Here is a 26,087-nt window from a genome sequence, read left to right on the forward strand (position 1 = left end):
ACACCTCTTGAATACACTTTGTTTATGATAAGTAGCCACCTATCATCAGCCTTTAGAAGAGGGAAGTAGAGATAGTCATTTGACTTTCGACCACAATTGAGTCTAAAATTTATGTTGCTAAGTGAAACATTTCTTAAGTGAATTTTGCCTCATTTTACAACCTTTCTTGCCACAGTGGTTAAGTGAACCATGTAGTTGTCAAGTCAGTAACACAGCTGTTAAATGAATCTGCCTTCCGTATTGACTTTACTTGTCAGAAGGTTGCAAAAAGTGATCATATGAGCCCAGGATACTGCAACTATCATAAAAGATGAGTCAGAGGCGTCCAGGCCTTCCGCACAGCCTTGAAGAACTGGCTCGCCCGTCAGGCCTGGGGATAAGGACCATTACCCCGCCCGAATGTTGTATGCATGTTGCGTATTATTTTATTATGTGTTGTCGTCTTAGTACTGTATTGTATTGTATTCCCCTCTCCCTGGTTTCTGTGAGCCGCCCTGAGTCCCCTCAGGGAAAAGGGCGGCCTACAAATAAAATCAATTCCAATAAAATCAATTCCAAAATCAATTCCAATTTGTCAAGCATCTGAATTTTGTTCGCTGAGCATGGGGATGCCCCAATGGTTGTAAGTATGAAAAATGGTCCTGCCACTTTTTTCAGTGCTGTTGTAACATTGAGCAGTCATTAAATGAACTGTTGTAAGATGAGGACTACTTGCATTCTAAAACCCAATGACTATGTGCTGCTCTTTGCCTAATTTTATGTAATCTTAGGACTAATTTGGAAATTTCTTTTTAAGCAAATCTGTTTTCAGAATTCTGGAAGATTCTCCTGATCTCCTTTGTGTACCTTAAAAGAAAGATGGAAAGTGAAAAATCTAAAACAGATTCTGACTCTGGCCCAGTAGTGGGATTCAAATAATTTAACAACCGGTTCTCTGTCCTAATGACCAGCTGGGTAGGCGGGGATTGGTGTCATGTGACTGGGTGGGTGTGGCCATCTCAACATCACTCATGTGGATGGGTGCTTCGCCTTAGCTGTTACAATATAATAAGGGTTAACCGGAGAGACAGTTTCTGTAAGCAGAGCAATAAAGATTAGGCTAGAAACAACACCAGAATGCTCTGTAAAGTGGAAAAAAACTAAATAAGATTTCTTCCAACAACTGGTTCTCCGAATTGCTTAGAAAGTTAAAAACTGGTTCTCCCGAATAGGTGCGAACTGGCTGAATCCCACCACTGCTCTGGCCTCAGCCACCATTTGCTTTAGTGTTGGCATATAGCTCCCTACAAGGAAATTAGAACCAAGGAAAAAAATGGTCTTAAACTTCTCTACAAGCAACAGAAAGAATGTAATTGTAGCCAAGTAAATGTGTTGCCATTTCTATAAATACTCTAATTTAGTGATATTATATTTAGATCTATTCAGAGCTGAGCACAGTTTCATCTGCTGAAGTCCTGCGAAAGGTAATAGATCAAGTCTCAGTTGAATTAAGTCATTTATAAATACTTCAAAGTATGAGGTATGAAATTTAACTCGGTGAGTTTCAAGACACAATCTCCCCCTATCCATCTGGCTATCCGAGAGATCTTCCAACTGGTCTAATAATAATTTGTAATGTGTGATCAACATACACGGATTTCAAATACCTAACAACAAAGGAGGGAAAAATAAATACATATAAGTTTCCTATGGTGGAGGCAGTTATTATTCTGATGGAGGAAATTACATTTTAAGCATCTGTGGTAACATATATTGGGAGGGAGGAAGAGGAAGGCTGTTTGTTTGTTCATTTTAGCTTGAGGTGGGACAAAAGGACATGCTTAGTCTTGAAAGACCTGAACAGCATAAGTATATTCAGCTCAGCATCTTATTCAAGAAAACTGCAAAAGCAAATAAATACCCACTGAACACAGCCTAGGGTGGTATACAGGGTTAAATAATATAGTACTCACAAGACAACCTGCAAATTATATCTTAGAAAGGAGGAGAAAATGTGTGAAAGATGAGACCGTAGAACACCTGACAAAGAATGTTGCCTGCTGTTATTTCATCAGACTCCTTGACTCTCCCAGTTTAAAAGCAAGAGGCCCCCAGTAGTCACTCAGGCATCCCAGCTTCCTGCTTCAGAGCCTCCATCTCCTGGAAATAGCCTGTCAGGTTCCATCTGTTTTTTTCTTTTGTGAAGTTGCCAACCCCCTGAGAACGGGTCCTCCATTCCCATCTCCTTGCTGATGCAGGAAAACCAAAGGGGAATAACCCCTCCAATCTGCCAGAAATTGGTTTTCTGATATCAAGGACTGCTTCGGGGAGTTGCAATCTGCAACACTTAAATGAAAATTAGATTCGTAAGTACAGTGTTTTCTTTTGTTGTCTGATTGCAAAACCCTTCATTTCTGCCTGCTTCTTGCCGTGCGCAGTGAAAGGGCTTAAAGTGAAATAAGACATTAATGATAAGAACCCTGAAAATAAGCATGCATTATGACATCTGCTAAGGTATGAAAAACAACAACACACAGGCAAGGCATTGCTAGCATTTCCAACCTGCCCCAAATGGAAACTTTTGTTGTTGTGGCTTGAAAGATTGCACAAGTTTAAGATAGTACAATTAGTTGCCATGAGAATTGCCAGAACCCAGGAGGCCATTAAACATGTGTCTTATTAGATATGACACAGCCATTAATCACCCAGAGCATTTCTTTTGATTGGTTTATCAATCAAGCCACCATGTCTTTACCTTACGTTTAATACATTTATCTAAGGTCATAAATTTGCATTGTGTTTAAAGGCAAGGAGATACCATTTTGATTGGTTGGGTTCATCTTTAATCCAGATTATTTTTATAGCTCTGACCTCTATTGTCTACAAGGAAGTTTCACCTCTAATTTTGCAGGGATTTCATAATAGACTTTGCATTCAGATGTCTATTTTTATAGCAGGACCCAATTCTTGGAGCTGGCCCTAGATACATATATTTTTTTGTTAGCTGTACTGAACAATACACGTAGAAATATATTATTTACCATCAAGCAAAACAATTTGTAGTCTCAAACTACTGTGGATTCAGACAGAAAGGCTATGTAGTCCGGAATTGTATTTTTTATAGTGTTCAGCTAATTGCATTAAGAAAACTCCACAATTGGGATTTGTGCTTCTTAACTTTCTCCCATTTCTCCTCCCAGCAATGCACTATGCACACACTTCCAGTTCTGAGAGATGACAAGCTGCTAAAAGCCCTCTTTATTTTATTTTTTCGGAAGTAGCTGCACTTATTGATTAATAATATTTAATTTAATTCCGCCTGAAGACAGAAAAAACAGAGGTGTTGCATTAGTAAACCAAGATCCTTTTCTAGAATTTCCCATAAGAAACAGATAAATACGAATGCTTGGAAGTCTGGTCCATTGGTAAGATGCTCCCCAGACTTAGGATAAATGTTAAGGTTGCTACACCTTCTATGAGAAAAGTCAGAAATGTAAAATAAAAAAAAAGATAGACATAATTATCTAAACTTATCAGGGATCTAAATATTTCAAAATATCTAAGGCAGAGATGTCAAACTCACATCATCATGTCATTGTCATGTGATGTATTGGGATTTTCCCCCTTTGCTAAAACGGTGTGGGCGTAGCCAGCACATGACACATCCGGCCCATGGGCAGGGAGTTTGTCAGCCCTGATTTAAGGGACTTTCCTGTGACATTGTAACATATATAGATAACTCTGTAGCTGTTAGAAGACAAAATAAACATCACCCATGAGTTTTTTTCTGGAGAAAAAAGGGAAAGGACATTCTTGGAATTTTGACCCAACTTGATAATTTGATCAAGTCCTTCCATGTGATACTTACCTATTTAGCACAGAGTTGAGTCCTTAAGAAAGGCAGTTTAGGATTTAGATTTTGATCTGGTTATATCTGATTGCACCCTCTATTTATGGAACTGTATCGAGGAAGGTATAGATACTCCACAGACAGATAGTGTTGATACTGGAGGTAGAGGTAGTCCTCAATTTACAACCATTTGTTTAGTGACCTCTTGAAGTTACTATGGCATTGAAAAAAGTGACTTATGACTGCTTTTCACACCTATGACTGTTGTGTCATTCCTAGGGTCACATGATCAAAATTAGGATGATTGGCAACTGGCAATTGCTGTTTCCCAGGGTCATGTGAACACCTTTTGATAACCAAAGTCAATACAAGTACAACCAAGTTGCTAATTTAACAACTTGCAATGTGGCAAGAGTAAGGTGACCAGATTTTCAGATTGGTAAAGAGGGACACCTTTGACCGGGGGGGGGGGGCTTGATTAAAAATCTTATACGGAGCAACAAAAATTTTCATACAACGCAAAAATAACTACAATTTACAAATATAAATTGTAACTGTTGCCAAACATCAAAATTTTGATCACGTGACATGAGGATGCTGCAACGGTCGCTAAGTGTGAAAATGGTCACTAAGTGTGAAAAATGGTCATCAGTCACTTTTTTCAATGCCATTGTAACTTTGGGCACTATATCACCTTTCTTGCCACAGTTCTTAAGTGAATAACTGCAGCTGATAAGTTAGCAGCATAAGTGAATCTGGTTTCCCCATTTGACTTTGTCAAAAGGTGATTATATGACCCCAGAACACTGAAACCATCATAAATACGAATCTGTTGCCAAACATCAAAATTTTGATCATGTGACCATGAGGATGCTGCAACGGTCGCTAAGTGTGAAAATGGTCGCTAAGTGTGAAAAATGGTCATCAGTAACTTTTTTCAATGCCTTTGTAACTTTGGTCACTAAGCCCATTATACCACCTTTCTAGCCACAGTTCTTAAGTGAATAATGGCAGCTGATAAGTTAGTAGCATAAGTGAATCTTTTTCCCCATTTGACTTTGTCAAAAGGTGATTATATGACCCCAGGACACTGAAACCATCATAAATACGAATCTGTTGCCAAACATCAAAATTTTGATCGCGTGACCATGAGGATGCTGCAATGGTCGCTAAGTGTGAAAATGGTCGCTAAGTGTGAAAATAGTCATCACTCACTTTTTTCAATGCCATTGTAACTTTGGTCACTATACCACCTTTCTTGCCACAGTTCTTAAGTGAATAACTACAGCTGGTATTTTGTATTTTGTATAGAATCTTTTTTTAAATAGTCTAAGACAATTTAAAAAAAGAATCCACACAGAATAAATTGAAGTAAAACATTTCAAAGTATTGTGCATAGAATTTATTTTGGATAGAATCTTTTTTTAAATAGTCTAAGACAATTTAAAAAAAGAATCCACACAGAATAAAAATATTTTTAAAAATCCTATGCACAATAAATAAAATATTATTTTAAAATACATTAAAAAAAAAACCCAGTTCACTTACCAGCAGGCACAAGTCAATCCAGAATGATGTAGATGTTAATACAAAGAACTGAGCAACTTAAAATGGTAAAATTAGTCAGGGAAATATTTTTCAAAGAAACTTTGCCACCATTTTTTCCGACCTCCAACCTCCGTGCCCCTCCCCTCCGGAAATCCAAGAAGTAACACTCGCGGCTTCTCTAGCCAAGCATTTTCTGGAGCTCTAAGGTACTTGGTCATTTTTTCTTATAAAATGAGGTAAAAGGGGCGCAGGGGGTCCGTTTTCTTGCTTTAATGTTTTAATATCTTCAATGAAAGTACTGAGACAGAGAGAGAGGTTAGTTAGACAGTATCTTTTGTCTTGCCCCGGTTAGGATTTCTTAAGCAAATCCACTGGGTTTTCAACATGAAGCCAGAAAATCGGGACTTTTTAAAAACGCAGCGGGACACGGGACAAATTATTATAAAGCGTGACTGTCCCGCTGAAATCGGGACGTCTGGTCACCTTAGGCAAGAGGGCATAAAATGTGGCAAAATTCACTTAACAATTCTCTTGCTTTGTAAGAGAAATGTTAGGTTCAATTCTGGTCATAAGTCGAGGACTGCCTGTAACACATAATCACTACCAACATAAGTAATTGCTCATAGTTCTGTTTGACTTTAACTACTGTAATCTCTTTGAAAAATTTCCAGGTTAGAAGGTTGTTTCAAAGGATTCCATGATTTATATGCCTGCCCCTATTTTCTCTTAATGCTTATTCAAGAGACAGATAAATATAAAAGGAATACATAGATACAGTATCTATGAAACATTACTATAGTTTCAAAAGAAAGCATTGCTATGATTTCCTATTTAGAAATTATTGGATGTTTATCACAGCTTTAAATAAAGCTATAGGATCCTTTTATTATTTATGACTACCTGATTATCAATATATATTTTAATGTTATGTTAAAGAGTTGTTGGTTTTTCCTTCTTAATTACATTGAAAAGATTTTGTTAAGCCTGTTATTTTCAATGCGAAGGGCTGACAGACTTGCTGGTTTAAAAATCTTAAATTTATACAATAAAATCTAACTTTATAAAGAATCACTGAATGGGCTGTCAAACCAGAGCAGTACTGACTCTAATAGCACAATCAATTTTTCTTAAACCTGGCAGGCAATTAACTGTTTAGGCTGTTTATGATGAAAACAAATATCATACGCTATTATTGTGTACTGGAAAAAGATTAAATAGACCAGTTATAATAAATGTACACTTATTGTACAGTTTACAATACACTTACTGTAATTGTATTGTAGTTCTAAATCCAGAAATGCTCTGAAAATAATTAATGCATGTTTTTTTCCTCTTTTCAATAAGGCTGCTTGACTTAATTAGGTTTGACAAAGTTTTACCATAGTTGCTTCCAAGGTGTTTAGGTTGAAATTCTAAATGGGTTTATCCAGGAATAGCTTCCATTAAAATTTATGAATTTGTTTTACAAAAACAGCTATATCTATAAATACTTAACAATTAATTATAAACTTGAAATATTTCAGGGTCAGTGCACAATATATATATATTGCTCAATTTTTATTAACTCACAAAGGCCTTGTCAATAAAATGCACAGGTACAGTAAATGTGGTACCTTGCTCAATAGTAGTAACTGTGAGAGGGATCTTGGAATCCTAGTGGACAACCATTTAAATATGAGCCAGCAGTGTGCAGCAGCTGCCAAAAAGGCCAACACAGATCTAGGCTGCATAAACAGAGGGATAGAATCAAGATCACATGAAGTGTTAATACCACTTTATAATGTTTTGGTAAGGCCACACTTGGAATACTGCATTCAGTTTTGGTCACCACAATGTAGAAAAGATGTGGAGACTCTAGAAAGAGTGCAGAGAAGAGCAACAAAGATGATTAGGGGACTGGAGGCTAAAACATATGAAGAACAGTTGCAGGAACTGGGTATGTCTAGTTTAATGAAAAGAAGGACTAGGAGAGGCATGATAGCAGTATTCCAATTTCTGAGGGGTTGCCACAAAGAAGAGGGAGTCAAACTATTCTCCAAAGCACCTGAAGATAGAATAAGAAGCAATGGATTAGATGGAAACTAATCAAGGACAGAAGCAACTTACAACTGAGGAGAAATTTCCTGACAGAACAATTAATCAGTGGAACAGCTTTCCTCCAGAAGTTGTGAATGATCTAACACTGGAAGTTTTTAAGAAGATGTTGGATAGCCATTTGTCTGAAGTGGTGTAGGGTTTCCTGCCTAGGCAGGGGTTTGGATTAGAAGACCTCCAAGGTCCCTTCCAACTCTGTTATTCTATTCTAAATATAGTCTATATAGGTTTTACATTTCCAAGTGTTTACCAACTACCATTGTCTATCACTTTGCAGATGCCATTGGTATTATCAAGCTTTTGAGCAGAATTAATGGCAAGAGTTGCTTCTTAGTTTAATCTCCAATCCGCTCAAGCTCAAAAACCACTTAGGCTTTTCTGACTGAGTTCCATTGCTTCTTCTTTCCCCCACAGATAATGTTTTATTTCTTGATCACTGGAGGATGGCATGATAATCAGTTTGGAGTGTGCCTAGCTTTCTAAGGTTCCAATTCCCTTTTGGGTTGATTCACTATATGATCTGGTATAGCTCAATGCCCCTTCCATTTCCCCCTCACTTTCTCACTTTTTTTGCCATGGGATCTGACTTTTATGAGTATCTTATAGCTTTCTGTGTGATGCCTTCTTGGATATTGTTAAATTCTTGATTTTTCAAGACACCTACAGCACACATCGAGTATTTAAATACTGTGGTTATTCTATTTCCTCAAAAGAAGATTCTTCTCTGTAGTTCTTTTTGTTCAGCCTAAGGCAGAATGATTTTCCCACTTCCATGCAAAAAAATGAGATTAAAATTCCTATCTTCTTCTCCTCATTTCTTGCCTAGGGTACAGTAGTCGGGGCAAGCCTTTCTTCTTGCTGACATGGATTGATTTCTGGATTTCTTGTGATCTCACTTTCACTTTGAATGTAATTGCATAAACTAATGTTTAAAGTTTTTATCAATTATTCACCAGAGAGGAAATAATATTGTTGAACAATGATACTGATTTTTCTCATGCTAGGTTTCAATTGGTGGCTTGGAAATAAAGTATACCATATTTCTTTAAACTATAAGGAGGCTTATGTCATCATTTTCTTTCTTTCAACTTATTTCGGAGCTTCTTCTTCACACCAGTAGACTGTTCATATAAAGAAATGTAAGAAGTATCTTATAGCTAAACATTTCTGCTATCAAATATCAAAAATTAAATGTGACCACAACTGCTTGTCCAAGCATTTACATATAACCTTAGTACTCATACTGATACCTCTGGAAATCTTTGTCAGAACTTCCTACATTATATAGCTGATGAGCTATACAGTAGTCTTGAAGCAATGTCTTGTGCAGGTTTCCACTTTAACAACTAAAGACTTAATCCAAGAAGCACGAGTGTACAAACAATCTTGTGTCATACACATTAGAACAGCACAGGAAGGTCAGCTGATAGGGCTATTCTCATTCATGGCAACAGGGAAATTTCTATGTTGTATATAGTGATGACAGCAGCAGAATTTCTGAGCAATATAATAAAAACCCTGGCTATCTCTTGTGCATAGCCTATGTGTAATATACATATAATGAGTATCATTATATTACTTAATTACCATAGTTATTTAAACATTAAGTCTGCAATCTGATAGACTCGATAATATTCATAGTAATGAGCAGAAGCTATAGTTGTGCTTCGGGGCTAGATATCTTTTAATAAATCTACAAGCAACATTAGGCCTTTTCTTCCCTTCAGGCTGGTGTGTGTGTCTGTGTGTGTGTGTGTGTGTGTGTGTGTGTGTATCTATGTATGTATGTATCTATGTATGTATGTTTGTGTGTGTGTATGTATGTATATATGTATGCATGCATGCATACATACATACATACATACATACTATCTTTTAAGATTTAAGTGCAAGTAAGTGCAAAAATTAAAATGCATACATACATACATACTATCTTTTAAGATTTAAGTGCAAGTAAGTGCAAAAATTAAAAAGGTCAATTGTATGATGAAGTGCACAGACCTGGAAGTTTTAAATGGCACCCAAGACTAAAAGAGCTAATTGCTTTTTTCACACTGCAGCTCACTTAAGTGCCCATTAGGCAAATGGTCTCATGTGGAGAAGAAGAAGAAAAAAAGGAGGAATCCACCTATCTTTTCTTTGTAATCCCATTGGGGCTTATTTGAATTGAATGTTGCCATAAAGAAATAAAAATCACCTGGAGCTTGTTAAAATTATTATTAGGAAAAGACGGGAAAATCCACAATTATGTTGTAAACCTATGTATCCCTTCCCTTCCAATTCCAATCAGCTGCTGTGGGGGTATTACTATATTACTGGGGGAACAGCATGGGAATCTCCTTACCGAACAAACATCCAATAACAAAATAACAGTATGATTTGGCTTGCTTGTTTGTATAGCTTTAGAGCTCTTTATTTCTTTGCAACAAAAAAAAGTCATCTATTGTTATGTAGTACATCTTTAGTTTTGCACTGCACAAGGAGACCGTGTTGAAAGATATCTCATTTTGCTTCCAAGCTACAAACTTGCATTATGCATTAATCCATTACATATAAATAACCTAGATGAGGAGATTAAATGGCCGTTAATCAAATATGTATATGATACCAAACCTGGTGTGTGTGTGTTGTTGTTAATATTTTAGAAGATAGACCCTTTAGAAGATTGAATTGAAAGACCCTTCTCTTGATCACTCATTTCCTGATGATCTCCTGTATAGAATATTGCAATATGCTAACTATGAGGCTATCTTTGATGAATATCCAGAAGCTACAGTTGATACAAAATGCAGCAGCGCAAACAATTTTGGTCACCCAAGGATGCTGCATTTTGCAACTTTACTGTGTGAGCTGTACTTGGTGCCATTTTGCACATGGACGCTTGCCGGCCACTCGAATGGAACCATCCCTTCTCACCACCACCACCACGGTCCACAAAGCCGGAAAGGTTGAGGAACTCTGCTCTACATGGTATTTCTTCCTCCAATTTTATCCTCACTAAACAACATTGAAAGTTATAATAGGTTAAGAAACGTATGGCCCCCCATTGACCAATGACATACCATGGTTTAATGTGGACTTGAATCAAGTCTCCTATGTAATCCAAACTCGAAGCAGGATATGATATTAATTATCACCAATTTAATAGTTAGGTAGATTAGTGCAAGCTATTCATAAGCAGTCAATTAAGATGTTTAGCATTTAACAAGAGCTTGTTATAGTGGACAATTGGTGAAGATTAAAATGGGACAACCAGGGAGTATGAGACTTGCATTTCAAAATTTTCTATGACATAATTGGTCACACAATATTACTTTTCTTTTCCATTAATCCACATTATATTTTTATTTAATTATTGTGTTTTTTATGTATTGGGATTCTATTAATAATTCTGGTATATTTTTTAAAGCAGGTGCATTATTTCTAGGAATCCACATTTAATCAATTAATCCGATTTCAATTTCTTAAAATCCTTTTCACTGAATAATATGCCCTTATTTGGACAATATTTCTAATGCAAGCAATTATGTTGTGGAGAGACATGCTACCTAAAGAAAGGCCCTATTTTTACCCCATACAGCGGAGAAACATTTAAAAATAAATGCCTGGTGTAACATACTCAAACTCAAACAAAAATGCATTTCCTTCAGAAATGTTGTTTATATGGAGACTTCCGGTGGGCAGGGCCTGACAGGGAGTTGTTATTCTTAACAGCTCTCGAATCTTGGCGTCGTTAAACTGTTTAAACAGCAATCCATCAAGCTGTTTAGCAGTTGTTTACCCCCTCTTCGGGCCTAGAAGAGGGAGGGTGAGAAGCTATGCATTCCCTCCAACTAATCCTCTCAGCCTAAAATCTGGGAGGAAGGGGGAGGGCACCGGCAGCATAGCAGCTCCGCACCAGGAATCATTCTGCCTTTTGTTGCAGAACGAAGGTCTTTGTTCATTCTCAGCACAATGAATGATTTACTGCGGATTTCAAGTCGAGCTGAACCAATATTTGTGAACTTCTAATTGTATGTATAAATCCTTAGCTCCATTTGTAAAGAATTCCTTCTGATAATTACTTGCTGAAAGCTCTACAAAAATGGCGCCGAGCTGTGTAGGAGTTGTGTAGGAGGGGTGAGACTCCGATAGCATTCTTGTGAAGCCTAGAAGTGATTTATTATCAAGAAGTGATTTATTATCAAACCAAATAGCAATTGCTGTATAATTGGACTGCTTGGACTTTTTCATTGACTAAAAAAGATTAAACTTGAGATGGCTTCTAAGCAAAACTTCCCCCGCGTCGAAAAGTCCCGGAAGTTCTCCAGCGCCCTCTACTAAATTACAGTCATTACTTCCTCCTACTTCTGCAGGGGACCCCTTGACAAGAGAAATTTTGCAGAAAGAATTAATTGATGCGTTAAAAAATCATGCTGATACGATGGAAGCAAAAATGAAGGAAGAGATAGCTGCTTCTAACAAACAGATGTCCGAAGAACTTATGACATGTAATAAGCAATTAGAGGGGATTTCCTGATGGCTTTGAATTCTCTATCAGGCTATACACTCAGACTTGAAGAAAAGTTAGAAGATCTTAGCGACTCTAATACGAACCTGGTAATGAAGTTGGATGTGGTCCAGCAAAAGGTCAGTGATGCAGAAAATGAAATCATAATGTTACAGTATAGACAAATGGAATTTGCCTTAAGGATAAGGGGCCTCCCAGAAAAAAACACAAGAGAACCTGAAACAGATTGTCTCTGAAACCTTTGACCTGATGGTGGGAAGGTCAGGAAGGAATTTCGACTGGCAAATCAAAAAGGTTTACCGCATTAACTCCTGGATGGCAAGACAAAAGCAATTACCAAGAGATATAGTGGTGTATTTTGCCACTAGAGATATGAGGAACACGATATTACAGGAGTCCTACAAAACTAAGCTTCAAATTGGGGGCCAGGAGGTGACTGTCTTGAAGGAGATACCACCTAAAATGTTGAGATCTAGGAAAGACTATGCCTTTTTAGTCGAAGAGCTTAAAAATCGCTAGATACAGTTTAGATGGGACGTGCCAGCCGGCATTGCATTTAGCTACCTTGGAAAAAGATATCGCCTCAATTCAGTATGGTAGACCCAAGATTTCTACAGCAACATATTGAAGGCTGGACACCCCCCTCCCTCTAGATCCAGAGAAAGAGAACAAGAAGGACATGATGGACAGCAAACCACTCAAGTATTAACAAGGGGGGATCAACTTTTTCTCTCAGAGGTACAAGAAGCTAAGGAACAAAGACAAGCCCGCATGGTTACTAGACGAATGGAACAGGAATTAAAAAAGCAACAAGCACAAGCCACCGTTCAGGAGCCTACAGGTGTTACTGCAGAAGCAGTGGGAGGAGCCAGGCCAAAGATTAAATTCCAAGATGTTCAGATGGCTCGTAAAAAGCTTCAGGGGGCTAAAGATGGCAACTAAGTTTTTAACTTGGAATGTCAATGGTTTAAATTCCCCACAGAAAAGGAAGAAAATAAACCACTATCTTAAACAATTTAAGAATGATGTAATTTGTTTGCAAGAAACTCATATTAGATCAACTGATCAAAAATACCTGATTAATACAAGATTTGGATGACACTTTATAGCTTCTGCCACTGAGAAGAAAAATGGTATAATTATATACTTAAGGAAGGATTTGAAAGCTGAATTAATTGAAGCAGACCCCCATGGAAGATATATTGCAATAGATTTGGTTTTAGAAGGGAAAAAGACACTACTATTGGGAATATATGCTCCCAATCAATAACAAGATAAATTTTACAAAATGCTTCACGCTAAGTTGGGACTATAGGGACATTGGGACTATAGATCTTGTATATCAGTGGGTGACTGGAATGGCATTATGGATACCAAGACAGACAAGAAGGCTTTCCGCCAAAATACCCAAAAGCGAGCAAAACTACTTAAGTCCTTTTTTGATATGATAGAGGATTTTGAATTGAGGGATATCTGGCGAGAAAGGAATGCAGAAGAATACAACTTTACATTTTTCTCTGATAGACATCAATCCTTTTCTAGGATTGACTTCATATTAACAACCAATGATTTGTTTTCTAGGGCAAAGAAGACGAAGATATGCTCAAGAGCCTTATCAGATCATAATCCAGTCTGAATGGAGTTGGGGGTGGGGATTTGAGCAAGAAGGTCTTGGATGAAAATTTATTTAGATATGAGAAAAACATTAATGAATGTAAAAAGTTGTTAAAAGAATATTTTGTTTTTAATATGAATAAGGGTACATCTATGGAAATGGTATGGGATGCAAGTAAAGCGTATATGAGAGGAGTTCTGATAAATATGAAAAACTACATAGACGCAAACAGGGGGAAAAGAGAATTCAACTTGAGAATGAAATTAGGTAGAGAGAGCAGGAGCTAATCTTAAACACAGGACACAAAAAGATTAAAGAAACAATCGAATTATTAAAAGAACAATTTAATATGTTGATGTCAGATCAGGTGGCTACCAATTTGCTATATGCAAAACACAACACTTTCTGTAATGCAAACAAATCTGGTAGATGGTTAGCATATATGATTAGGAAAAAACAGAAGTCTCGTAACATATCAAAATTACATTTTAAAGGAAAGGAAGTGTATCAACAGGAGGAGATTCAAAAGGTTTTTCGTGAATTTTTTACAGGATCGTATACAAACGATAAAATTCAAAGCTTAGATATAGATAGATATTTGGATAAAGAAAAACTACTCATAGTTAAAGATGAGCAGAGGGAAAGACTGAGTCAACCAATAACCTCGGGGGAAATCCTCCAGGCAATTAAACAGCTGAAAGCAGGGAAAGCACCAGGTACAGATGGCTTGACAGCGGCTTACTACAAAAATTTGCAGTTAGAAATGGTAGAACCGCTTAAGGAATTATTTAATAAGATTTCTATGCCGCCCTTTTCCCCCGAAGGGATCCAAGTGGAAGGGAAGGTACCCCCATCTTGGAAGGCAGCCTTTATATCTTTGATACCCAAAGAAGATCAAGATCCTACTCAACCAAAAAATTATAAACCCATATCATTACTTAATATAGATTATAAAATCTTCACTAAAATACTAGTGAACAGGTTAATGTTGGTTATCCAGCAATTGATTCATAATGATCAAAAAGGTTTTATTCAAGGGAGACAAATGAGAACTAACATAAGATTAATCCTTAATACTTTAGAATACCTGGGGAAGAACAACCAAATCCCTGCTGCGCTTATATTTTTAGATGCTGAAAAAGCCTTTGATCGAGTGAATTGGCAATTCCTGCTGAAAATATTGCAAAAAATGCAAATAGGGGAGCATTTTTTACAATAAATTAAAGCAATATATCAGGAACAAACAGCCCAAATCATAGTTAATGGAAGCTTAACAGATTCATTTAAAATCAAGAGAGGCACAAGGCAGGGGTGTCCCTTATCCCCACCATTGTTTATTATAACTTTGGAACTATTGTTGAATAAAATACGGGGTTCAGGGGACCTACAGGGAATCAGGATTAGGCAGCAAGAATATAGAGTATGGGCCTTTGCGGATGACTTGGTTATAACATTAACCCAACCACAGGAATCTAGTAAGATCTTAATGAATATGATTAATCAATATGGTCAAGTGTCAGGATTCAAAATAAACTTAGGGAAAACAAAGATATTAGCTATAAATATGAATACTAAACAAAGGGAAGAACTAGAAGGAATGACAGGATGTGAAATAGTTAAAAAGGTCAAATATTTAGGAGTTTATATTTCAACCTCAAACGGGAAGTTATATAAGTACAATTATGAACCACTATGGCATAGTATACAGACAGAGGTGAAAAAATGGGAGAAATTACAGTTATCTCTGCTGGGAAGAATAGCAGCAGTGAAAATGAATATTCTACCTAAATTTTTATTTCTCTTTCAAACGTTACCAATACTTAAAAATGATGCAAACCTGTTATAATGGCAGAAGGGTATTAATAAATTTGTACGGGTAGTTAAGAAGCCGAGAGTAAAACTAAAAATAATGCAAGATGTGCGTGAAAGAGGAGGCTTGAAATTACCCAATTTAAAACTTTATTATGATACAGTAGTTCTATCTATAATTAGTGACTGGATCAACTTAACAGATGATAGAATACTTAATATTGAAGGGTATGATTTGGTATATGGTTGGCATGCTTATTTGCTATATAACAAAAAGGTGGATAAGAATTTTAAAAGCCATATTTTAAGGAATGCTCTACTGCGGGTTTGGAAAAAATATTAATATAAACTAAATGATAAGATACCTATATGGGCTATCTCCAGACATGCAATAGAAAATATGAACATAGTACAAAAACAGGATATAATTACTTATAGACAGCTTCTCACTCTAGAAAAAGGTGTACCACAATTGAAATCTTTGGATGTATTAAAAAAGGAAAAGGTAATTCAAACATGGTTTCAGTACGGGCAGTTACAGGCTAGATGGAAAATAGATCAAAAAATTGGCTTTATGCAAGTCGAGGATAATTTACTTAAACAAATTAGAGATCAAAGTCCAATACATATAAAAAGATTATATAACATATTAATAGAAATTGACTCGGAAACGGAGCTAGTCAAAGACTGTATGATTAAATGGGCTCAAAATGTTGAAGAACCAATAATGTTGGATACATGGGAAAAGATATGGGTGAGAAATGTAAAATTTACACAGGCCCAAAACTTGAGAGAAAATTTTTATAAGATGTTTTACAGATAGCATTTAGATCCTAAAAAAAATGGCTTCTATATATTTGAACTTACAACCTAAATGCTGGAGATGTGATTGTATGGATGCTACATATTTTCATATATGGTGGACTTGCAAAAAGGTTAAGGCATTCTGGATAAAAATATGGTGGATTATGCAAAATGTTCTTAAAAAAAGGATTAAGTTTACCCCTCAGCTATTTTTGTTAGGTATAATTACTGACTGTACAGCTATAGAGATCAACTTGATTTTGCACTTGCAGCTACATTGTTGGTGGCGCAGTACTGGAAGAAGGAAAATTTGCCTACTATCCAAGAATGGACATTGAAAGTTACAAATTTAGCAGAGATGGCTAAAATATCTGCATATCTTAAGGACTATTCAAATGAGAGATATAAACGAGACTTGAATAAATGGATTGACTATATTCAAAATAAATATGAGCCTAGGAAATTTCAGATAGCTTATGATTAAGATCAGGAATGATACAAATTGTTTATAGTTAGCCTAGCAAGGAGGAGCTAAGCTCAATTTAAAGACGTTATTAATTTTCTATTCTCTCTTTAAGTATATTTTAAACTGTTTTTGTTAAAGATTTATACCTTGTATTGGTTCTGGGAAGTCGGGGGGGGGAGGTTGGGGGGGTTGGGTGGGAGGATGGGAGGGAGGGAAGTATACTAGCTTTGAGGAGGGCTGTTGGATTTTAAGGTAATATGACTGTACATGTATACTGCTATGCCTTATTTTTTCTTTTTTATGTATATTGAAATGGAATTATAAATACCATCAACACAAAATGGAGTTTGCTCAGAAGCTGAAATACACCAAGTGAATGAGAGGAAGAGTGGGAAGCAGAGGAGAGACGAAAGATAGGAAGAGATGGATAGGAGAAAGGGTAAGGGGGGGAAGATGAGGTGTATAAGGAGGAGTGGTAAGGGGAGAGAGGAGAAGGAGAAAGGAAGGGGAAGTAGAGTAGAAAAGGATGATGGAGGGAAGAAAGGAGGTAGAGAGGGGGAGGAGAGAGGTGGAAGAAAGTGTCGGATAAGGTATAAATATGGTGTATGGAGAACAGAAGAGCCAATAACTGGTTTTTCTTTTCCCCAGCCTTTTTTTTTTGTTAGTTGATGGCAAGATGAATTGATGTAATTACTCAATAATACAACATGATATTGGCTATGTAATAGTATACATGTGATTATATGTTATGGAAATGGAAAATAAAAAATTATGCAAAGAAATGCTGTTTATATGCATATGCAAATTTAATTGCTTAATTAATTAGGTAAGAGATAATCAGCTAACAGCTGTAATTTCTTTCCAGGTAGCTTTTGAAGTTTACATATGAAAGAAAGTCCATGGTAAGGCATCAGATGATTAGTCTCGGTGCCTGAATAAACAATTTTTGTTTCTTCGCTGAGGAAATAAGCTTGTGTTTGTGAGGGCCACATTGATTTTAAGGTCTGAGAGGGAAGACAGAAGTGTTACTAATACAGACAATTTCTTTAAGGTTGCAAGCCTTAAGTGCTGTTCCTGGGGGTATATTCCACTGTACGCAAGGAGTGTTTTCTGCAGATAAATGTAATATTGGATTGGATTGTACAATCCTATCATTCATCATAGAATCTAGGTCTATTTTTCTTCGCCAACATATCTTTGTCCCATGAAACTTCTTCCTCTTATATTATATTCTTCTTGGAGTTAGATCTCTCAATCAGATAACAACTTTGATCTAATGTCATAAATAAGTTACTATTGCATCTGTTAGTATCTAATAGACCAAATAGTCATTTCATTTAGTATATCAGATCTTCCAAATGGTGCAAATTGCATATAATTGTTCTGCTTATGTTCAGTTTGCACTTTTTGGCATAGTTTGTTTTTGTTGATAATGCTATTTCTCAGCCTTCAATCCTCTCTATGTTTTTTTAACTCAATTCCCATCTTGCTTGGGTTTATGTAACTGTATTTATTCATTGTAATATCACTCATTCTGGTCCTCCTCTTCCCATTCTTGCATATGTTGTTTCTAAGATTAGAAGATTGATTTTTTTGCTCCAACTAATTTTTCTGGGTCATCTAGAAAAATTGCCTCTTCATGTTGAAATAAAGGCGCCATATTATTACGGTATGCCATTCTGATTAATTTTGCCTTCATTAAAAGTTTATATTTCTTTAACTGATTGATTTTTCAATTCTAATAACTTTGGTCCACACTGAAATCATGTTTTTGTGTGGTTGCAATGATTTTCTTCATAAATCGTTTATTTTTATTATTAAATAACAAAACAAAAGAAAGCTTTTATAAGAATACATATCCTTCATATTCAGTTAGGTTTATATATAAATCATACCATATTTTAGAATTATTTTGTTATATTTAAATCAGTTACCTGCTTCATAAAAAGAATAAAAAAGTAGGATTAAATATATAGATAAGCATAAACAGTGTTCATTTCTATATAGTCCCCCTCCCTGAAAACTCCAGGAAGAAAATATTGTATTCAAATCAAGAATTTGATAAATTCTGGTGTAACTGACATATATAAAGTATCCTGGGATCTGTTAATAAAAACCATTGTGCAATTATAAAATTATGCAATGTCCATTTCTTGGTTCTCTTGTTGGTTTGCACACTGGACATGTAATTTAAAAAAAAACATCACCATCTACAATAACTAAAGAGATTTTCAGAGCAAAATAAAATTTTAAAATCTCTAAAAATAAGATTTATAGTTTTCTTGGAATACATGTATAGAACATTACAATTCTTTATTCTGTATCTTCCTATATTCTTTTATATCTAACAATATAAACTAACAAGCATTTATAAATTAGAGCTGCAGGCTTATTGTATTGTAGAGATTCTGTTAAACCTATAAGCAGAGGCAATTTTGAATAGCTTAGCCTTGGGGCTTCATATAGTACTATTACAAGGTGTTTGATTTCAAGTATTTCCATTTTTTGGATTTTTCAAAATAATATTGTGTTGCAAAACCTCAAGTAGCATCAGCACCATCTGAATCAATCAATTAACTATGCTCCTAATTTGACCTGCATTGTCCAGTAAAATAGATATTTTCTATTTTCTAATGAGCTTTCTCCCATATCATTAATCTAGCATGATAAGATTATGTGCTATTGCAACTCTCACCACTCTTGCAGCTACAGTAAAAACAAGAGAAAATCTACATTTTTTGAAAGAACTGGGCCCTCAAATTTATTAGATGCCTATTTTAAAACAGCTGCTCCAGAAAAATTTCAATAGGACAAACCATGCGTTTATTGATATGAGACAGAAATTACGCAATACAATATAAAGTTGAAACTTTTTTTTTCTAGAAAGGGAGCCTTTTCTGAGTGAAAAATAAGGGACGAAATTTCTTCATAAACTTCCAAAATGATGTGTTTAATTCCTGAAAATATGCTTAAGAAATGGGCTGAGCCGAGTTTCGCTGATTGGTTCCAGCGCGCTGAGGGACACGCACGCTAAACATAGCCGCGGATTGGATTGGCGTCCGATAGCGGTCTTACAAATAGCCGTCAGACTCTTTTCGTCTGTCATAGTTCTATGTTAGTTTGTTAATAAATGGTTCAACTACAACTTGGCATCTGGTGTTACCTTGGTTTGCGAACAAAGCACTGGCGATGAAGGTGGGATCCCAGGTCGAAAGTCCGAGGACTTAACACTTTTCTTCTCTTTCTTTCTCAATATCTAACATATGGCTTGAAATACTGAGCTTTTGTACAGCTCACCTATCTGAACCTAGCACTATTTCTGAATAGTGCTATTTCTTGTGAATATTTTTGAAATATTCTAGGTATATCCCTTCCTGTGTAGGATACATTATTGCTTCTGTATATTATTAGAATAAAACTGATTTTATATCTTGACAGCCTCTAATGGCATCAATTGTGAATTAGATCAATTAATATTAATAGTCACTTCTGGTGAGATGGATGCCTAACACAATTCATTGTATTAATTTTGGTATAAAAAACATTACCAGTGTCAACAGATCAACTGTGAACAAGATTATTTAATATTCCTTGCTAATATAATTAAAACCAAGAATCTCACTATTACGTGTAATCTCAGTTTCTAATATTCTAAGCATAAAACATTAATGGAAAAAGGAGATGACTTTTTTAAAAAAAGGGTTTCAAAAAAATCCCATTGGTCTTGACCTTGGTCTTAAATTGTCTTAAAAGGTGTCAAAGAAAAGAACAACTTGAAAGACTGATAAACAGATACTGCCAATTAATTTTATCAAAGTGCTTTCTGTGCACCCAATAAAATAATTACAAAAGTTTTCACCTTGGCACAATGTAATGCTACAAAAATGTCTAGTGAGGAAGAATTGCTGGGACTATAATATAGACAAAGCAATAGAAAATGAGGAAACTAAAGTGATTAAAACTTTGATTTTAGAAAGTTATCAATCAACTAAGAGCCAAGATAAATTTAAAACGAGAGTTTGGAATTAATTATAAAGAATCCTTCCTGTGGGAAAAATACTTTCGTTTGAATTCTTAAAAAATAAGATAAGACCAAAAATTTGACACTAGAGGGAACTACTGTAGAAGAAACTAAATATTAAAATTAAAGGAGAACAACATTCATGCACAACTTACAAATACAGAATGACTGAGATGTTGAAGGATATTTTTGAAAAAATGGACCCAGATATTAATTTTAAGAGTGTCAGCCTCTATAGACAGATTCGGTTCAAAAGATGTTATTGAAGTGGAGGAAGTTTTACCAGACGTGACTGAGATTCATCTGAAAGTGGATTGAAAAATGATAGTCTTCAATTCTTAGAATCTTGGGAATTATAGTACTCAAGTCTTAAAGTTGACAAGTTTGAAGACCCCTGAACAAGAAGAATGATATGGGAAAAGATGCTACACTGGATATTCAAACAAAACTGGCTGATGTCATAATAATTGAAAAGAATATATAAATAAGAAACCCATATATTAGATTTGTTTCTTATATTGTATTTAGGAAAGAGACTTGTTTGAAGAAATTTATGAGAAAAAACAAACAGAAAGTGAAAAGAAATAAGCTCTAGAGCAGGGGTAGTCAACCTTTTTATACCTACCGCCCACTTTTGTATCTCTGTTAGTAGTAAAATTTTCTAACCGCCCACCGGTTCCATATTAATGGTGATTTATAAAGTAGGGAAGTAACTTTACTTTATAAAATTTATAAAGCAGAGTTACAGCAAACCCCTACCGCCCACCATGAAAGCTGGAACGGTAGGGACCAGGTTGACTACCACTGCTCTAGAGCATTACTTGAAAGAATTAAAAATCAAAATTATAAAAATACAGAAATATAAAGTTGGTTTATTTGATCAAAGTTAAAATAGATGTGTTACATTTGGTAACCCTTAATGGATTTTTGCTGATCAGGCTTTAATGATTTGTTTAGAGATAAGAGTTGGGATATGGGAAGAAGAGGACATTTGTTGTATTTTAAGGGAAATGGATAAATTACTAAAATTGTTTATACTTATTGCAATTAAGTAATTAAATTGCTTCTGCCAACCTAGCAGTTTGAATGTAAAAATGCAAGTAGAAAGATAGGAACTACCTTCTGTATGCCTTCGGCGTTTAGTCATGCTGACCACATGAACACGGAGACGTCGTCTGACAATGCTGGCTCTTCAGCTTTGAAATGGAGATGAGCACCACTCCCTAGAGTTGGGAACGGCTAGCAAATAAGTGCTAGGGGAACCTTTACCTTTATTGCAATTAATGGGGGAGTCCTTTTTATATATTTATTTTCTTTTTCTTTTCTATATTATTATTCTTTATTTTTTTCTATTTCTCTATTGCTTCCTTTCTTCAGTTTCTATTTTTTATTTTTTTATCTTTTTTTAGTTGTATTATTTTATCTCTTTAAATGTAATGTTTAATAAAATTACTACTAAAAAAGTAGATGGCCATTTGATCCCTGATCTCCAATACTGGTCTCTATTTGATGGGCTAGAGCAGAGGTATCCAAACTTTTTGCAAGGAGAGCCAGATTTGGTGAGGTGAAAATGTGTGGGGTGGACCATTCAGCCTGACATTCTTTGAACCATTAATATTAAATGCATGAACTATTTTATGAAAGACTAAACAAATAAATCTGGTGGGGAGAAAAGGCTGCGGGCCGCTCAAAATTTGAAAATGGGCCACAATTGGCCCCCGGGCCAGATTTTGGACATGCCTGGGCTAGAGGAAATTTGGCAAAATGGTATGAATCTCTAAGTTTTCCCTGTGGTCATTGCAAGGCCAATAGGAATTCAGCATGGATTTCAAAGAGAGCCTCCACATTTTCCCACAGAAATGGAAATGAAGTGAAATCAATAAAGAGATAGGAGAACATTCATCCTTTTACCAGCTATAAAGGTTTCAGAGATCCTTTTTCATATTGCTATCACCATATAATCAAGTAGCTGCTACTAATTTCACCAGGTCTCCACAATGGGGTTAGATTGGTTCTTTTGTTTTATTCTGTTTTGCCCTCCCTCCTAAGCATTTCTTCATTCTGTTTTGGTGCTGAAAACAGACAGTGACAGGCTGCTTGAAGTGAGCAGCTGTTCTCAAACAAAGCAGGTAGAAACGTAAGAAAAGCTGTCAAACCCATAACAATAAGCCCATCATGACATAATTACAGTAAATCTCTAGAGTGTCTTTATGCACATAGCACCATATGTTTTCAGAAGAGGAAAGATGCCACAGTATGCTATAGTGGAATGTAAGCAGTTTCAAATAATTTTCCTGGTTTTTTTTTAATCTGAGAAATTAGCATATAGGTTCATCAATTAGGAGTCAATTAAGTCAGCTGGTATGTAATTTGTAGTTTAAAAAGTTGAACGGTAAAAGGAGACAAAAGGAATCGACTGACAGATATATACATATTCTCCTATACTGCTCATCCATTTAACTATTCTCCAAGAGTTGTGCCATAGAAGAATTTCTACTTCATAGCATTTTTTCTATTTATTTTTACAACTTTACAACAGCTGTTAAAAGAGCAAATCCTTGTAATAATTATTTTCATTATAAATATGGTCATAGTGTGTAGGTCAGATACTCTCATATTCCAGCCATCGGCTTTCTTATTTGTATATGTTATATTTCAAACATGCCAAGGAATGTAAATGGAATCTATTTTATATCCTCACAGTAACCTTGTAAAGGCAGCTGAGATAGAATTATTTAAAAAGAACTAAGCAAGAGACTAGCTCATCCTAGTATAAGTTCAAAAAGACTTCAGTGTCTCAATTTAAAAATAAAACCTCAATGAGTATTTCAAATAGCTACTAATTTCAGCTTACCCTCCATATTATACCATGCTCACATACATTCTTCCATCTAGCAACTATTGTACAGAAATTAAATTTAGTGAATGAGGATCCATGTTTATATAGGAAATACAACCAAAAGTTGTGTAAATACAAAAATAAATTGGCTTTAATAGGTACATTTATTCCTTAGAGTAGTGAGAAGGCCACCTAATGAGAAGGAAGGACTCACTGGAGAAGAGCTTAATGCTGGGAAAGATTGAGAGCAAAAGAAGAAGGGGAGGACAGAGAATGAGGTGGTTGGATGGAGTCACTGAAGTAGTCAGTGTGAGATTAAATGGACTCTGGGGGATGGTAGAGGACAGAAAGAGGAGGACATGAACGTTGTCCATGAGGTTGCGATGGGTCGGACACAACTTTGAACTAACAACATTCCTTAGAAGGAAAATTTTCTTGTACTGAGAGATATAGGACAAGTACAAGACCTTTTAATGGGTTCATAATTGAAAGGTCATTTAGATCTTTTCCCCAGATCAAAGATTTTAAACATGTCAAAGAATGTTATTGATACACATTAGCTCTTTCCTCTTTCTAAGGTTATATTTCATTTTGAGTGATTGAATAGTTTCTATCAATAAAGTAAAAACCTTGCGATTCACTGAAGATTTTTAATGAATTGTGGTCTTACTGCTTGTTTCAGAAAATAAATTAGCTATAAGTAAGTTGAATTTAAAAATCTGGATGCTGATTCTAGGGTGGAATCATTGAAAAGCTTGAACAATTTATTACCTGATCATGTATTAGAGATATAATATATAACTAATACATAGAGATGTATTAGTTTGTTGTGCTTTTCCTTAGCAATTGTCTTCCTTGATTGAAGGAACTGTTGGTTATTGTATTATACTAACCTAAATCTTAAACTGAAGCTATCAATTCATGTTGCAACAAGGAATTTTGCAACAGAGCCATTGATATATGCCCTTTCATTTGTCACTCGAATAAGGAGGCTTTGAGCTTGACTTTAGAGCCGTGGTGGCACAGTGGTTAGAATGCAGTATTGCAGGCTAATTCTGCCGACAACCAGCAATTCAAATCTCATAGGATTAAAATTGACTCAGCCTTCTATCCTTCCAAGGTCGGTAAAATGAGGAGCCAGATTATTGTGGGAAATATGCTGACTCTATAAACTGCTTAGAGAGGACCATAAAGCACTATGAAGTCTATATTCTAAAAACACAGGGAGAGAAGGGGAAACAAAGAGAGAGGAAGGGAGGGAGGAGGTAATGAGAGAGGAGAGGAGTTTGCTGCTGCAAAGAGTACGCTTGTTTGGGATGTGGATTCTAGTAGGGTTTTTTCTTCCTTTTTAATTGGTGGCCTGTTGGAAACAGGGCCACTCAGGACAAAGAAAGCTGCCCAATCAGCCAAAGACCCTGGCACCTGCAGCCAGGTAGGATCCAGGGCCCCGACTGGTCTAGCCAGAAGGTTAAACCTGACTCTGGCAGTGGTGGTGGTGGAGTGGGACGGAAAAGTCTGGTGTAAGTGTTGCCATGGTGTTTATGAAGGAAGCTACTGAAATGAGTGGTTCAGCTACTGTCATTGTGCATGGGGAAAGATTCAGATTGGAGTGGTTTTAAAGGCTGCCTCATTCTGCTTTCCTGTCCTGAGCAAGGGTGGCTCAGAGCAGCTCCAGCTTCCTGGGCCACTGCCACTTTTTTCCTGGCCTTCTTGTGCTTGCATGACCCTGAAGCACCTCTCCCCCTCAAAAATGGCCTGGGTCAGGACTCTGAGGACCTCACCTAGCCTGCTGGGACTTAATGACTTATAAAATTGCATAAATGACCATAATTGGGAGTGCTGAGGTTGCAGTCATTGAGTGAAGCAGTCATGCTGTATTTTGTTTATTAATCATTTTGTTCAATAATTAAGATACGAGTCCCCATTAAGATCCCAGTAAAGTAAGGTGACCAGACGTCCCGATTTTGGCAGGACAGTCACAATTTATAACAATTTGTCCCATGTCCCAGGGCATTTTTAAAAAGTCCCTATTTTCTGGCTTCATGTTGAAAGCCCAGTGGATTTGCTTAAGAAATCCCAACCGGAGCAAGACAAAAGACACTCTGTCTAATCCCTCTCTATGTCTCAGTACTTTCATTGAAGATAAAACATTAAAGCAAGAAAACGCCCCCCCCCCAATCCATTTTACTTACTTTTATAAGAAAAGATGACCCAGTACCATAGAGCTCCAGGAAATAGTTTGGCTAGAGAAGTAGCGAGTGTTCCTTCCTGGATTTCCCGGAGGGGAGGGGCACGGAGGTTGGAGGTCGGCTCATGTGGGAAAAATGGTGAAATATTTTTCTTCCGGAAGAAGGCGGGGCTTAGCAGTGAGAAGACGGAGTTTCAGGCTATTCCTGAAATTCCCCTATTCCAAAGGAATTGGACGGGTCGTTTTGGACCCTAGCTGTCCTGGAGAGACAGTGAAAGGTTAGGGGAGATCCAGTGACCTCAGAGACGTTCGCAAGTCTCTGGGGGGCTTGGAATTTAACCCCTTTTTCCAACTCCTGGATTAG

The 26,087-nt window shown here is 36.2% G+C and overlaps 1 protein-coding gene and 1 pseudogene across 6 annotated transcripts in view; one reads left to right on the forward strand and one right to left on the reverse strand.

The window, feature by feature from the left end:
* The window catches only part of NKAIN2 (sodium/potassium transporting ATPase interacting 2), a 595,332-nt gene that overhangs the window by 83,183 nt on the left and 486,062 nt on the right, over positions 1–26,087 (reverse strand). The window lies entirely within an intron of this gene.
* LOC148045108 (uncharacterized) lies at positions 12,231–13,071 on the forward strand (annotated as a pseudogene).

The sequence above is a fragment of the Thamnophis sirtalis genome, unplaced genomic scaffold (assembly GCF_051295495.1).
Source record: "Thamnophis sirtalis isolate CommonGarterSnake01/CBP01778 unplaced genomic scaffold, rThaSir2_p1.2 scaffold_6, whole genome shotgun sequence".
Taxonomy (NCBI): domain Eukaryota; kingdom Metazoa; phylum Chordata; class Lepidosauria; order Squamata; family Natricidae; genus Thamnophis; species Thamnophis sirtalis.